Genomic DNA, 14,541 nt, shown 5'->3' on the forward strand with positions numbered 1-14,541 from the left:
AATTTAGGTGATTGCATTGTCCCCCAGAACATTAATGATTTAATAGCACACCCACTGCACTTAATGATTTGTGTTGACAAGAGAAAATCTACTTTTGCAATAATTGGTTGTTAATTCGGCGTGTAAGCTCTTGACTTAAGAACTGCCTGCAAAGGGGCCTTCTTGTGGTAGCAATAGTGGAAGGAAAACCCACAGACAGTTAAATTGGAAAGCACTGAAGATATTTAAATGTTTATCAAAGACTGTCAAGTCCGAACGTGGTGAACACCTTCATGGGAGAAGCCTAGGACTGTAATGAAAAGGGTACTGTGTGAGACGGTAGATCGTTGTAGGCTGTAGTTTTCCCTCCCCATAGGTGTAGATGGCTGCAGTCTTGAGGCTGCTAGTTGATCTAGCCTTTTCGATTTCCTCTTAGCTGTGGTCAATACACAGCCACTGTGGTCACCAGTAGGCTCAGAAAATGTACCAGGCACCTCTGGTATGCTTCAGTACAGATGGATTCATTGTTTTGATAAGCCTGTGGTGGAAATGCATTGAAATACCTCAAGGAGCAAGAACTGTGAGATTTTAAGGCTAAATGCTCAAAAGGCAACTCTAGAAGGCAGAATTAAAAGGCAAAAGGTGATGTGGCTGTAACAGGTTCTTGAAAAAGTCCATATGGAGGATGAGCAGAGACATGAAATCTAACTGTACATTATTGATTTTTAATGGGAGCAATCATCAGCTGAGACATGAGTTATCCTGCAAGGGAACAGTAAGATAAATAGGTCAGCACTAAATGATTTTTAGCATTCATAATTAATAATGTATTTATATACCACTGCTGTCAAACTCACTGTGCAATATTGAACTACTTCTGCCATCAGGATTAAGGAAAAAAATAATTCCACTGGATCCTCCTGACTGAAGAGCTTTAATTGTAGTCCATTTAAAAATCCGTTTAAACACTCTATTAGAATTCTTAGTTCCAATTTAAAGACCTCTTTTTGCTGGTCTGGGTAGTTTTCAATATCACATGCCGAAGACATTTTCACTTGCCTAGGTGATAGTATGTCTATCTTGACATAAACATTCACTCGCCAATGAATCGCTTGGCACTTGGATGTTTTTTTCTAGATTACTGTCAAGTCAGCTAGCATGAAAGGGCAGCAGGTTATTTTCAGCATCTGGCATGCTCTGGCAATAAATAAATTGTCCTGTTTTATTTACATATTTTCATTTTGTCTTCCCTTTTGCTGACTTACACATGATGGATTTTATTTAAAGCCTCTAGAGGTATTAATACCAAATAAAAGGAGTGTGGTACTATAAAGAGAAGAGCTATATTACAACACCTTGAAAAGTGCTTTATTCTACTGAGCAAATATGAATGAGAATTGAATAAAGCAGGGCGGGGAAGAGAGGGAGACATCGCTCTTTCTGTCTGCACCTGCATAAAAAGCTACAGACACACCCATTGCTCTAAATATGAAAATGCCATTTTAGCAAAAGTAAGACCTTGGTGTACCATACATTTCTTTCTGAATTAAATGAGAAATATGACTCCTTTTTTTTTTTTTTTTTTGCAAAGGAAATGTTCGATAAAAGATGTCGAAAGACTTTCAGAGAGCATATCTATGTGGTGGATAAACAAGAAAGAAAAACAGTGGGTAGAAGATCACCATCCATAGATGTTAGACACGGTATTTTGTGATGTGTGGTTTTGTCCAGGACACTGGTAGTTTGCTGTGTTTAGCCACTTCTAAACCACTATACTCCAGGCACAGTTCTGTCCACCAAACAGTGGAGGACACAGTTCAATCCACCAAAATAATTCTATGCTAGAACAAGATGACTTGGAGTTGTCTTTATCCCTTGAAAGGTTGGACATACTCCTTTCTGCATTTGGAAGTAAAACTCCAAATGTTGCAGTCACAAAGCTGGCAATAAGAACAGTTGCTGTTTGCTTAACACTAGCGATTGCATATATATTTTTTGCAATTAAAAGCTGCCCCCAAATTTGCAAATACAATTACAAATCCTGCGAGTGCATGCCAGGGACTTGAAATTACACTATTGCATATAAAGATGCAGTCAGCAAGCAGGCGTGTGACTGAGGTGCCAGGGTTGGGGATGGCTGACGAGGGCTGGGCAGGCAAGGAGGAACCCAGCTCCATTGATTTTGCAAAGCTGTGCAGGGAAAAGCTGTGCAATGCCATCACTATTGGGGGCTGCCTTCTGCAACCCCTATGAAGAGGGCTCTTTCTTTCATTTATACCATGGACAAGGATATTTTGTCTGCTCTTCACCTTCCTATTAAATCTAATACACAGCAGTAAGATGTGGCCTGGATACTGCAACTTTTTCTCCCTCTTTTCAGATGATTGATGGCGGGTTTCCTGCATTCCTGCAGCTGCCAACTATCCAACTATTGCTGAGCTGACTGGCTCAGCTCTTTCTCCTCCTAGTGCACAGAGCAGTCTTGACATACTCCCACAAAGAGTTTTTTTTTTTTTTTTCCCAGATTATGTGTGATCATCTCTTTAAAAGACTGAAAGCAGAGAGCAGTTATGGTTAAAGGGATACCTGGAGCTGAATCTAGGAGCTGGAGTTTGCTGAATTAGGAAGGATGGCATTAGCTGAGACTACAATTTATCAGACAGAAAACAAACAGTCCCTAATCAGCGGCCGTGCTCTCTGCTGTGCTGTATAGGAATATATGGAGCAGAAGAGCCATTTTTGGCTCTGTGCTCTAGAAGGCAATTCAGCATCCAGAATAATTTAAAGAATCCTGGGGCCCAGAAAGTGCACCGCCTAGGGCTAGGGCCCCAGTATGCACACCAGCCAGCTAGTGGAATAGCTGCAGCTATTCTCCCAGCACGTGCCTTGCCCCAGGGCTTAAGAGATGTACTGTGTAGGAGCCAGGTAGTCTTGCTTTTTTAGCCTGCTCATATGCTCTGTTAGACTTTCCAGTAGGGATGGACTACACGAGCAGCTCAGTGGCTGAAGAGGTTCTGGTCCAAACTTCTGACCTTGTTTGCCACAGGAGAGCACAGGCAGAGTGAGTAGAGGAGAAATGTGAAATGCACCACGCCCAAAAGAGAGGCTGTCAAACATCTACCTGTGCTGCTAGCAAGGAAATGAAAAGGAAAGGAAACTTTTAGAAGGGAAAACATTTGGTATTCAAAGACCGACAGAATGCTAAACAAGTATCTCTGCACTTTTCATTTAGCTTAATGACAACTAGGAAAGGCTGACAAGCTTCCTTCTTCAACTTACTGAAGCATTACACTCATATGTGGGAGTATTAGCTCTGATAGGCATTGTGTGCTGTTTCATTTGTGAGTGAAAGAGGCTGTCTGCATTTCAAGGAATCACAGTGAAACCTATACTCAATTTATGGTAGAATAATAAGGTGATCTATTGTACTGCTTTTGGAAGTGGAAAATGAGCTCTGCTCTAGGTGTATAATTTTCTGTCACTGAAGCAACAGAAGTAACATACAGATGCTCACACGTGCTGTGCCTCACACACAAGATGTTTACGTGCTTATGTGTGAGCACATGTGTATACCTGCACTGTGAGGGGCAGAATTCAGCTTCTGGCACAATGGCTTTTAGCTTTGCTCCAGCCTCTGGAGCAGAAGTTCCCATCGCACATCAGAGGTTGTGGTGAGGGGGTTATTTTGAGAGCTTGAGGAAAATGCCTCCACCCAAATTTCAGTTATGAGGCCCTCCAAAAAGTAGAATATTTTTTAATGAATAAGAAGCAAAGAGAAAGTGCCCAAGGAGCTACATTATAAACAGCTGAAAGTTTTAATGTCTGTAGTACAGTTCTCTAAGCCTGAGCTCTAGGTATTTCCCTCTGGAGATCAGCGAATGTCATTGATCAGGCTGTGGTGCTTACAAAGCAGTCAGTCCACATTGTGCAGAAAACTGCAGAAATGTGTTTGCTGTAACAAATTACGGGAAGGAATGGGAGATGCTCCTTTAAACAGTGAGAAGTGACACAAAATTTCTGTGACAAAGGGAAGAAAATATGGTTCAGAGATGCAGAAAAAAAGGTGTGTACTTGTCAACACTAATGTTTTTATTCTTTAAATATATCCACCCACCAAGTTTGACTAAAGACTCTGTTTAGTCTGTAGAAAGAGCTACATGGCTTTGCTCAGAACCAGTTGTGTTATTTCTGTGCCTACACAGTGATCACAGGTTTTTGGACTGAGTGGTGTTCAGTCTAGAAAATGAAAAAAGAGGGAGATGAGAAAGCAAATGAACAAAGAACCAAAGTAAAAAATGTGAGAAAGCAATGTTTGTGTCTTCCCTGTGACATAAGGTAATGTCTCTGCCTGATGTAATGGGGAGAAGCTGCCTCCTTAAATTTCAAGGATCAGACCAGAGAAAGAAAAAAGAATCACAATACCTAGCATATTTCTCTGCCTAGGTTTCTGCAGATACTTAGCAGTATCTTAAGGATTCAATAAAGCAAATCCTGAGACAAAAGAAAATAATTCTTGGAAGTAAGAGAAAATAACCCTGTTAAATATTTGATGAAACAGCTGTACAAAGTACTGAGAACCAGAACTCCCCAAACCAATATTCAGAAGCCCAAATGAATTCATTTTACTGATTTGCACCAAGCTACAATTCCATCTTAATGTTCCACAGTCACTGCTGACTCAGAAGGGTCAAATTCTTTTAAGTCAGTAGTCTTTTCTCATTACAAATAAAACAAAACTTGTGCTAGGGCCATTAAAGCCATAAGGGACCTGAATTTTGGGTTTAAGTTCTCAAATCCAACAAGTAGTAGAAAATCCTGTTAGAAGACGTGTTGGTTTTACTTTGATAAACTCCTTGCTTAGTTCATATGTAGAATATATTTAGCAAAATATCACTAATAGATATTTTTTATTTTAAAGAGCCAAATTTTAACACAAAGCTGTTCCCCTAGATTTCAGCAAAAGAATGGGAGGCACCCAGTGAGAAATCCTAAATGAACTAATCCTGTTTCAGAGGTGCTTGTGGCAGAACATATCTTGCTTGACTTTCACTGACAATGATAAACTTAAAAAAAAGAGTTTTGAATAACATACTTGGTTCAGTTCTATGCTATCATGCTACATAGTGAGAATTGCTTGTAATTGCTTGTAAACAGACTGAGCTACTGAATTTACAGTGAGCATCCATTTATTATTTACAATAGTGGAAAAGAAAAAAAAACTTTCCATAGTTTTTTTCCTATTTCTATTATATAGTTTTCACTGAGACCTAATTAAAACTCTGTTTGATTAGAAAGCAGGAAACTGGATGGAAATTTGCATGATTTTGGCAGATATAGTCTAATATTTCTTAAACAGCTACATTATAGATTTCAATGGGACATTAATTATGTAGGAAAATTAACTTCCACAAGTAATTAACATAATAATTTTTTGAAAAATTTAACCAGAAGTCTAATCATTAAATTATTTCACACAAACTATTCAGGGATTGATGAAGAACAGGGAATTTAATGCCTTGAGGGGTCCGTCGCAGTTCTGCATTACTGAGAGCTGACATTGAAATTGGTGAAGGATAAGAAGGAACACTTTCTGCCTGGTAGTTGTAAATGTTTTGTCTCTTTTCTTTTACTGACTTATGGACTCTTGGCTGACACAGTCCTATTAAATAGCAGGAGATCTAAATTGGCCTACAATTACACTATGTAGTAAGCTGTCTTAATGTGCTTGGAGATGGTTATGTGAATCCCTGCTACATTTACATAAATTTTAACTTGACCACTTTTTTAGGACAGAAGGACCTACCTAGTCATCAAGACTTTAAAAAGCAAGGCACACAGTATCTTGCCCTCATCCTGTATGGAATTGTTTTCTGATATGAGATGGAGGTCTTCTGCTGGAGGAATTACAGCAGAGGCAAACTGTTGGATCTATCCCCTCTGCTTTGCTCATATCACCATTGGACTAGAGGTCTGGGGAGAATACGTGGTGTTGTCAGGTTTGCAGCATCTCACATTCCTCTAATATAAAAAGAGACTACTCAAAGCAAAGGATTTTTTTTTTAATTTTTATTTTTAATAAGTCCTCAGGTCTGGTGGTATCTTTTTAGAGACTCTCACAGATGTGGGGTTGCTCTATATAATAGTTTTATTTATAAACCATGTCACACACAGTCACTGTACAGCTATGTTAGCTTCCTTGTCCAAATACACTTCCTGACTCGAATGAGGAAAATAAACAAACAAAACAGAATGACAAGCAGAATAGCAAGGCAGTAGCTTTGGGTGAGTCACCTCCAAATAACCACGTTGGGGTGTTGGAAAGTTACTGGAGTTGATAAAAGTACAGAGGCTGGAGCTCTCTATGGTTACAATGGCTTTTTGGATAAGGCTACAGGTCTCAAAGTACAGAGACTCTTACTGGGTGTAGGTAGCTCTGGGATGAGTACCTCGTGTGGAGTTGCCAATGGGTTGCTTGTGGAGGGATCAAATAGTGGAAGGTTGGAGAAGGGCACCTGAGGCAGTTGGCTCCATCCAATTTGTTTGAGAGGAAGGCAAACCACAGGAAAGACAGGTTTATATGGAGGTGTAGTTGTAGAGACCTATAAGAAATGGGGAGGAAGGGTCAGATGGCTTTCTGGTCATATCTGAAGCCAAAAGTATATTATAAGGGCAGGGACAGGGATTATATTACAGGAACAATGCTAAGTAACTCACAAACTTGAACATCCACTTTCCATGTGACTCTAGATCTTAAACCTTGTTATCAAGCTAGAAAAGCCTGAATATACAGGTTTCCCATTTTGTGTATTTTGTTGACAAGAATCAAATGAGCGAATAATGTAAATTAAATATGCAGGACAAGATATAATCAAGTGAATTAATATCACAACACAAAAAGAAGCTAATTAGCAAACTGTTTAAGCTGACCTGATTAAGCTAACACTTTTTAATATGTTCTGTACCGTAAGCTGGAAAAGCAGAGTTCATGTTTACTTATCGGTCCCTCAGACCCGGCATTAACTTAACTTTATACATAATGATGGTATCAGATTGTTTGTATTCTGGAAGGGTATGTATATACTCTATATTTTTGTGAACTGGAGTCAATATTAAGATTACATTGCTGACAGTGTATAATGAAGAGTGCTTATCCTTTATGTTGTCAAAGAAAAGTCAGTGTTTCATGCCTCAGCACAACATAGGAATACATAAACTATTCTGATACAGCTCAGGATGACAAGGCTTCCCATACCTAACGGAGAGGTTTGGCAAAGAAGAATATATACACAATAGCAATTTAACTGCAGAATAGTCTCTGGCCTATAAGTCTTGTCCCCATGTGAGTCTTTAGACAAAGAAATCATGACAGGGAGGCTTGTCTGGGGAGCCTTAATGAATTCCCAGTGTTGCCCTAGAGTTTAGTATTACTGAGTTTCTTAAATAACATTGCGGCATGCTAAATGTGTAAGGCTGTTGGCTGCTTCACTTATGGTCATATAATGCTGTGTTTTGGCCAGTGCAGAGAGTCTTTAGTCATGTAAGTCAAAGGAATAGGCAAAACAATTCACTTGAAACTGACTTGGGAGAAGAAGATTGTCTTTCAATTAATTTTTTTTTCATTTACCTATGGAAAAAAAAAGAAATTGAGGGTAAAAAACCAGAACAGCTGGACATTGTTACCCAGTGGAAATTTCTAGATTCTCTAATGCCACTGAACTGCTCAGTGTGTATAGCGTTGGTGAGTTTCTTGCTCTTATTTTCTTCAGAGCATGGTCCAGAGCTATATTTCATCTTCTGTCTGCTCAGTGACCAAAAGAGTGTCAAGATGTACTGTCTCTCTTCACTAAAATGGAGGGTGTAATGCCTCTGGCAGAAGTATGCAATCTTAAGTGACAGCACGGAATGAATGTAGGATTCATCTGGCTGCAACTCCCACCACTCAGCATGGCAACAAGTCTAATCCAAAATATTTCAAGGGGAAAAAAAGTTATGTTGAAAGCAGATATATTTCATGGAGCATTTCAGTTATCTGGAAGACACTTTTCTGTTCGTAACTACCTGACTTTAATTGGGGTAAAGCTTCCTTGAGGAAAAAGTCTAGAAAGATGCTTCTTCAGGATACCTCTAGTGCTGTCACAGGTGTGAGGCAAATTGACCTATGCTGGCTGGAATACCATAGTTATTCTAAACTGCAGTCATCTCTGTGATTGCAGTCTACATGTATGCTGAATCTGTTATGCAAAAAACCTGTCTAACCCTACATAGTTTTTAGAGATTTATTTTGATCTATGCATTTTCTGGTAGATGGCCATTCAGTGTTTTAGGGATCTATTATACAAATTAGTTTTTAATAATAATATAAATTAATATATATAAATATATTATATATATACACGCACACACACATATATATAAATTACAAGATAATATAATGGATTTCTTCGTCTGTTTCAAAGAATGGATGATTATCCACAAGCAAAGCAGGAAATTCAAAGCCACTGAAAGAATAGGTGAAACAGAACCTGTAAAAAACAGATGCAGTAACTCTCCTTTAAGACATGTCTCATGGAATTATTCTGTCTGTATATTTCTGCATAACAAGAAATATGGCTCTTAAATCCAGCTAGTTGAAGCTAGCAATGTTTTTTTCTATTTTAGTTTACATTTAGTAGGAGGTTGCCTGCTTGCTTCTACTGGATCTTTGTACATGAGGACATCTCTCTTGCTATTTAAATTTTTTTTTTTCTCCTACACCCATTCTGGTAATTATTGTGCCATTATGTGTTATTAGTGACAGAACTTACAAGTCATTTTCCATCCTCCTTTACTGATTGTCTTTGGCCTTTGGCAATACAAGCTGCATAGGTTTTCCCAAGTTATTATTACTTAACAGAACATTCAGAGAAGGACTGGGCAGGCAGTAATTAAAGTCACAATGAAGATTTTCAATATAAAAGTTTCATGTGCTGTACTGAAGAGATAATAGACACAGAAGTCTATTCATTTTAATTGTTTTAGATGTACCCATAGAAAGGAGGAAGGAGTAGCCTTTAAAATGCATTAAGAACAGAGCTGTTTGTTACTGGCTGTTAATTCAGCCTGTTATGGAAAATTCCTACCAGAACAGGAATTCTTTGAGTATTTAGAGTATTTCTGCATATTCCTAAAATGTGTAGTAGATCTCTGGGGTCAGTAGTTAATTGTTTTAACTGTCAACCTTCATATATTGCATAAATCTAAATGTAATTACAAGAAACAGAATGACAGGATCACCTTTAAAAATATTAAAATAATGGCCTCATAAAACCCTAAGCATTGACTTTACTGTGATAAGTTAGAATTTCACTGGTTGTGGGCTCATGCAAGTGCTTGCCATGGAATTAGTTTTTCAGTCATCCTTTTATCAACTCCTGTCAAATGTTTCTCTCTAGTCATGGCTCCATATATCTGCATAAACAGTGGTGTTCAACTTTGTCGTGTGGTTGGACGTTGTAGAATGCAAGACTGTGGCAGAGAATTGCTTCCAGTCAAGATATTAAACAGAACTGACACCTTTACTGCAATATTTGTGAAATTAGCTATACTTAGAAAAGGGAAGAAGTGCAAATGTAGCAGTAAATTTATCTGCTGCAGTTGGTAGATTTCCAGTTTCTCATGGGGCCCACTGTACATCTGTGAAATGTCACTGTTTTTGGAACTTTGATGTAATTTTGTCATTGCCCTGTAGTTCTAAGACTGTATGTTAAAATAATAATAGTAATTTATATAAAAATGTACATAAAAGCTTCTTTATTTCCCCTCAGGACCTCTCATTACGTCCTGTAAAATCTAAGTCTTTTGCAGGGCCTGTTTCTGGAGAATTTTATCAAGTCAGGTACTCTGAATGATCATGTCTGCTATCTTCCCCCAAAGGATGAATATCACCTTTGCCATTTTCTTTTGCTAATAGCCCAACATTGCTGGCTTATTAAGACTAAAATTTACTCTACCCCATACTTTCTTAGTAAGGTATCATACAGCTTCCGTAATCTTCTCCTGTCTCTAGGAGTAAGGTCTTATGAGGGCACTAGAAAATAATTTGTGGCTATCCACCTTGGTCATTTTGAAATGAATTAGTTCCTCATTCGATGAAGACTTTCATACATCTATATCTGTACAGAGACTAGATAAAGTATATACAGTTTACCTTTGAAGTTAGGACCCTTTGTTAATTTTACATGACGAGCCAAAAATCTTTGGTGCAGTTCATTACAGAATCAGACTTAGCTTCTGAATCATCAGGGACATCTCTGTGGGTCCTAGGATCTGGGTAAGAAATCAGCATTTAAATAAGTATCTCTGATTTTACATGGAGAAGAAACCTCATCTGAGATTTGACCTGATGAAATAAGTCCCTTTGATAAAAAAAAGGCAGTTACTCTTGTTACTTGTTTAAACACTCCTTATCAAGGACTCTACTTGTTTTGTGGCTAAAGAAGCAAAGAATATGTTTCAAGATCACAAAATTCATTGTTATCCCACTGCACTGAAAATAGCTCAGCTGAGATAACTTGATTATCCCTTAACTTGCAGAAAAAAAGAGTTGTTATTTGTTTCTATATTGATAAGCTCTTAGTTAAGATTTAAGAGAAAAAGATATTTTATTTATTGTGACAATGTACAGTTTGATGTTATTGCAGAATAAATGGTAAAACAGGTAGTTTTTAAGTAAGAGCTCTCTTTACATAGGGTATTCTACAAAGAAAGCTAAAAAGACTCAGAAAGATATACTTCTGGGGAAAATAGGGTAGAAACATTTGTAGGATGGTTATAATTAACACATGTTAACATTTCTAAACATCTTTTAGAAATCTGGAATCCAATAAGCTTACAGTACCTTTGGCAGGAAATGCAGTCAAAGAAACTGCAAAAGAGATTGTGTAAAAACTGAATTTTATCATCTTAGTTTTTACTTCAAAGTGTGTTAAGATTTTTTTTTTAATTTAATTTAATTTTATTTTTTTTGTGAAAGAGCATGAGTATCAGGAATAGAGCTTGAATTCTCACAAGCTGTAAGTGTGGGAAGGTGTAAAGTAGCTTCAGCTCCACTTGCTTGCTTGCTTTTGAATGTCTGTACTCCTATTGCAAAAGACACCCAGAAAAGACACTCCCTTTTCTGCAGCTGCTGTGTTGATTGCCCTTCCCTGTAGGAAGCCTGTTAAAATTAAATTAGATTGGCTACTTTCAGTGCAGACTTTTCTTTCTGAAATGCTGAATCCTCAAAGCTAAAATGACCCATAGTGGAATGACATTTTAGACACTACATAGAAACCAATTATTTTAAATTGGAATAAATTTTAATATTATAGTGTATCACATTATAGTTCACCAATCATCAGTTACCAAATGTATTTGTTACCAGAATAATTAAAATGTTAATTACCAAAGCAATTTTTGTTTCTCAGCCAGTTAGCAGTTAGACTGGTGACTCATAAATCAGCTGCAAATACTAGAGCAATGGCAACTCCTAAATCAGTTGCAAATGACAAAGCCTTCATGTAGGCTTTGTCATTATTAAATCCTGGTTTGAAATACAGTAACAAACATAAAAATTGAAATATACATTTTCAATATGATAATCAAAATCCCGTATGATTTCAATGCAAAACTCCAAGAACAGTATTTCTTGTAATCCAAAGATAACTCTTACTGAATTTTTGTTTGACATTTTGAAGTTTTGATTTCTCATTCTAAAACTGAACATTTTTAAAAATCCGTATCTGTCCCCTGTACATGTGTACTCAGTATTTGAGGCTATGCAGACAGAGTTGATATTCTACATTTCCGTCTCATGGACACTAGGCATCCTATACCTGGCAGAGATCTGATGAGAGATTTGGTGGCAGTGCCGACTTCAGTGCTCTGTCCCCTTACCCATACCCCATAAGGACCTGCATCTCCTTCGTTCACTCCCAGTCCTGGCAAGATCCTTCAGTGCTGTCCGGAGAACCACATCTCCTGTCCCCAGTTTGTACCCGTTCATCTCTTTCTCTCCTAGAGCTCCTCATCTACCCACAGAAGAGGTATTTATACTCCTGCTTTCTCCCCTCTTTACCCACTCCTGCCATGTTGGCTTGCCTATTCCAGACATCCTACTAGTATTCCCTCTATTATCATCTTCAGGCCCAGGTCTGATTCTTTTTAAGTTCTTGCTGCTCCCCAGCCTTCATCTTTTCAACCTGTTTCAGACCTTCTTGGCTCTGAGCTTCCTAAGTGCCCACAAGCTCTACCTCATCTCCAGCTTTCTCCGTCATGTCAGACCCTCAGCTCCTGCTGCTTCTGTGCTATGGTTTGGGTGGTGGAATGCTTGGCTGAAAGCACTGGGGGGTACAGACTCAGGACTGGAAGAGTAGTTCGGGTGCTTGGAATGAGCTCCTGGGCAGCAGGGGGTTGGAGGAGCTGTAGGTTTCGACATGTAAAGGATTGAATGTAGATGTTGTTGCAGTTGTCTCCCATCTGACTTCCCTCAGATCTATTGTCTGCTCTTGTCCAAGATGCTGCCCCCTTCCACCTGGTCAATGGAGATGACTGAGACTACTTCCCACCTCTCTCTTTTTGCCTTGTTAATGACTCAGGGCCCAATTCTGCTTCCTGTGGAGGTTTCCAAGGTCTGTGTGCAGGCTGTACATATTAAAAGGCCACTGAGGATATTGAAAGCTAGAGTGTTGTCTCCAGGAATGGCAGCCACAATTCTACATACTAAGAAATACAGAACCATTCAACTTGCAGGCAACAGTCTCATCATCATCTGTAAAGTGCAGACCAGCTACTAGGGATAACTTTCTCTAGCAGATAGAGTGCCACTGGGTGTGAATTCACCTCCCTCATTCTGCAAATTTCAGTCCAACCCCTGTTTGCTCTAACTGAGAGCACACGATGAGAACAGGATTCAAAACCCTGTCTTTGAGTGGGCAGTATTTGCTGCAGCAATACACCATATGTGGAGGACAGAGGGCATTTCCTGCAATTGCTATTCCTTTACAAACATATTTAGACTACATATATAATTCTCAAAATGTATTTCAGGCTGCTCAGTTCCAAACATTAGGATTTAGAGCCTCTGAACAAGATTTTGCATCCATAATCTTCAAGCAATGCTTAAAGCAATGCTTTTGCACTGGAGGAAGAAAAAAATTCTTATCATGGCTTAAACGAATAAATACTCATTTGAAGTCAAAATATAACTTTGATCAGAATTACCCTGACTGTTTTAGAGCTTGGGCACCAAAGTGTGTCTGTATCACTGGGTTAATTATGAAAAATCACATTTTTGGCCCTTCTCTCCACTTCTCCACCTTCTACTCTGCTCTCACATTCACACAGTCATGTTTAAAGTGTTCAAAAAGGGTGTTTTCCACATGCAGAATATTACCAGAGGCAACTATGTGCTTAACTTTCACTTTAAAATGAATTGGCATTTGTGCCATTAGGAACCTTCTCCTACAGTATTTTAAGGGCATCTTCGCCTTGACACCTCCTTCCCTCACTTACAGTAGTGATGAATACCAGTAAAGACGCTATCTTTCTTCAGTCAAGAGCAGAAGAAACATGCTGTGCCTATGCTCATTCATTCAGTGGGCTCATTCTTTTTTCAGGGTCATGGCATATGAACACCAAATCCCAGGGGGAAAGGGACAAGAGTAGTTGTTAAGGGAATGAAGCTGTCTTTGGGGAATTTGGTCTTGGGAATCTTTGCAACCGGTGCCAGAGATGATAAAAGTCATTGTTCTTACCACTGTTCTGTTGTTATCAGTTCTTGGTGTTGCTGTGACATTTTACAGCCTCAGTCATGAATGAAGACTTCATTGTGTGAGAAAAAGAGACTGTTCACTGGTAGTTGGTAGTTTAAATTCGTATTTGGCTTCCTTCTTTGCTTCCTTCAAAGCCTTGAGTAACTTTGATATTCCTTTTCAAAAACTATTTTTTCAAAAAAAAAATAAAATCATTGGGACTTTTGCATGTACTATACGTTATTGAGATTCAACATTAGATTTTGTTTTGATCTTGGAGGAATAATAGCAGCTCTGTGTGGTAGTTGCACTTTGGCTAACAAGCTTTGCCTCATAATGTGGCTGATTATTCCATGAGACATAAGATGATGGGCCTTCATTTCTTCCAGTCTGAAACTAGCTCAGGTAAGTGAGGTAGTGCACTGTATAGTTTTCCCTGAGTGCTCTTGGACAATGTGAAGATGGTAGAGGAAGGGATTTGGGAATCTGAGCCAGACTTCTCTGTTCTTATGTCAGCACTTAGATTTAGCTCCTAATCTGATATCCAAACTAAAGAGAGCTGCAAAATCAACTAAAGTTACTGCAGTGTTTGTATCAGTTCATTTGCTTGTGCATTAATTATTTTTTTAAGCACATGGAAGCAGCTGGGTACATGATGCATGACAAAGCAAGTGAAAGGCTTTTGTTTGTGCAACAGGGCTGCTAAATATTTACATTTTGTTCAAGCTACTGGAAGCAGCTGAGAGGTAAGTATGCCAGGCAAACCAGACCTGACTGCAAAACCATGATTCAT

This window comes from Cygnus atratus, chromosome 3 (assembly GCF_013377495.2).
Source record: "Cygnus atratus isolate AKBS03 ecotype Queensland, Australia chromosome 3, CAtr_DNAZoo_HiC_assembly, whole genome shotgun sequence".
Classification (NCBI taxonomy): Eukaryota; Metazoa; Chordata; class Aves; order Anseriformes; family Anatidae; genus Cygnus; species Cygnus atratus.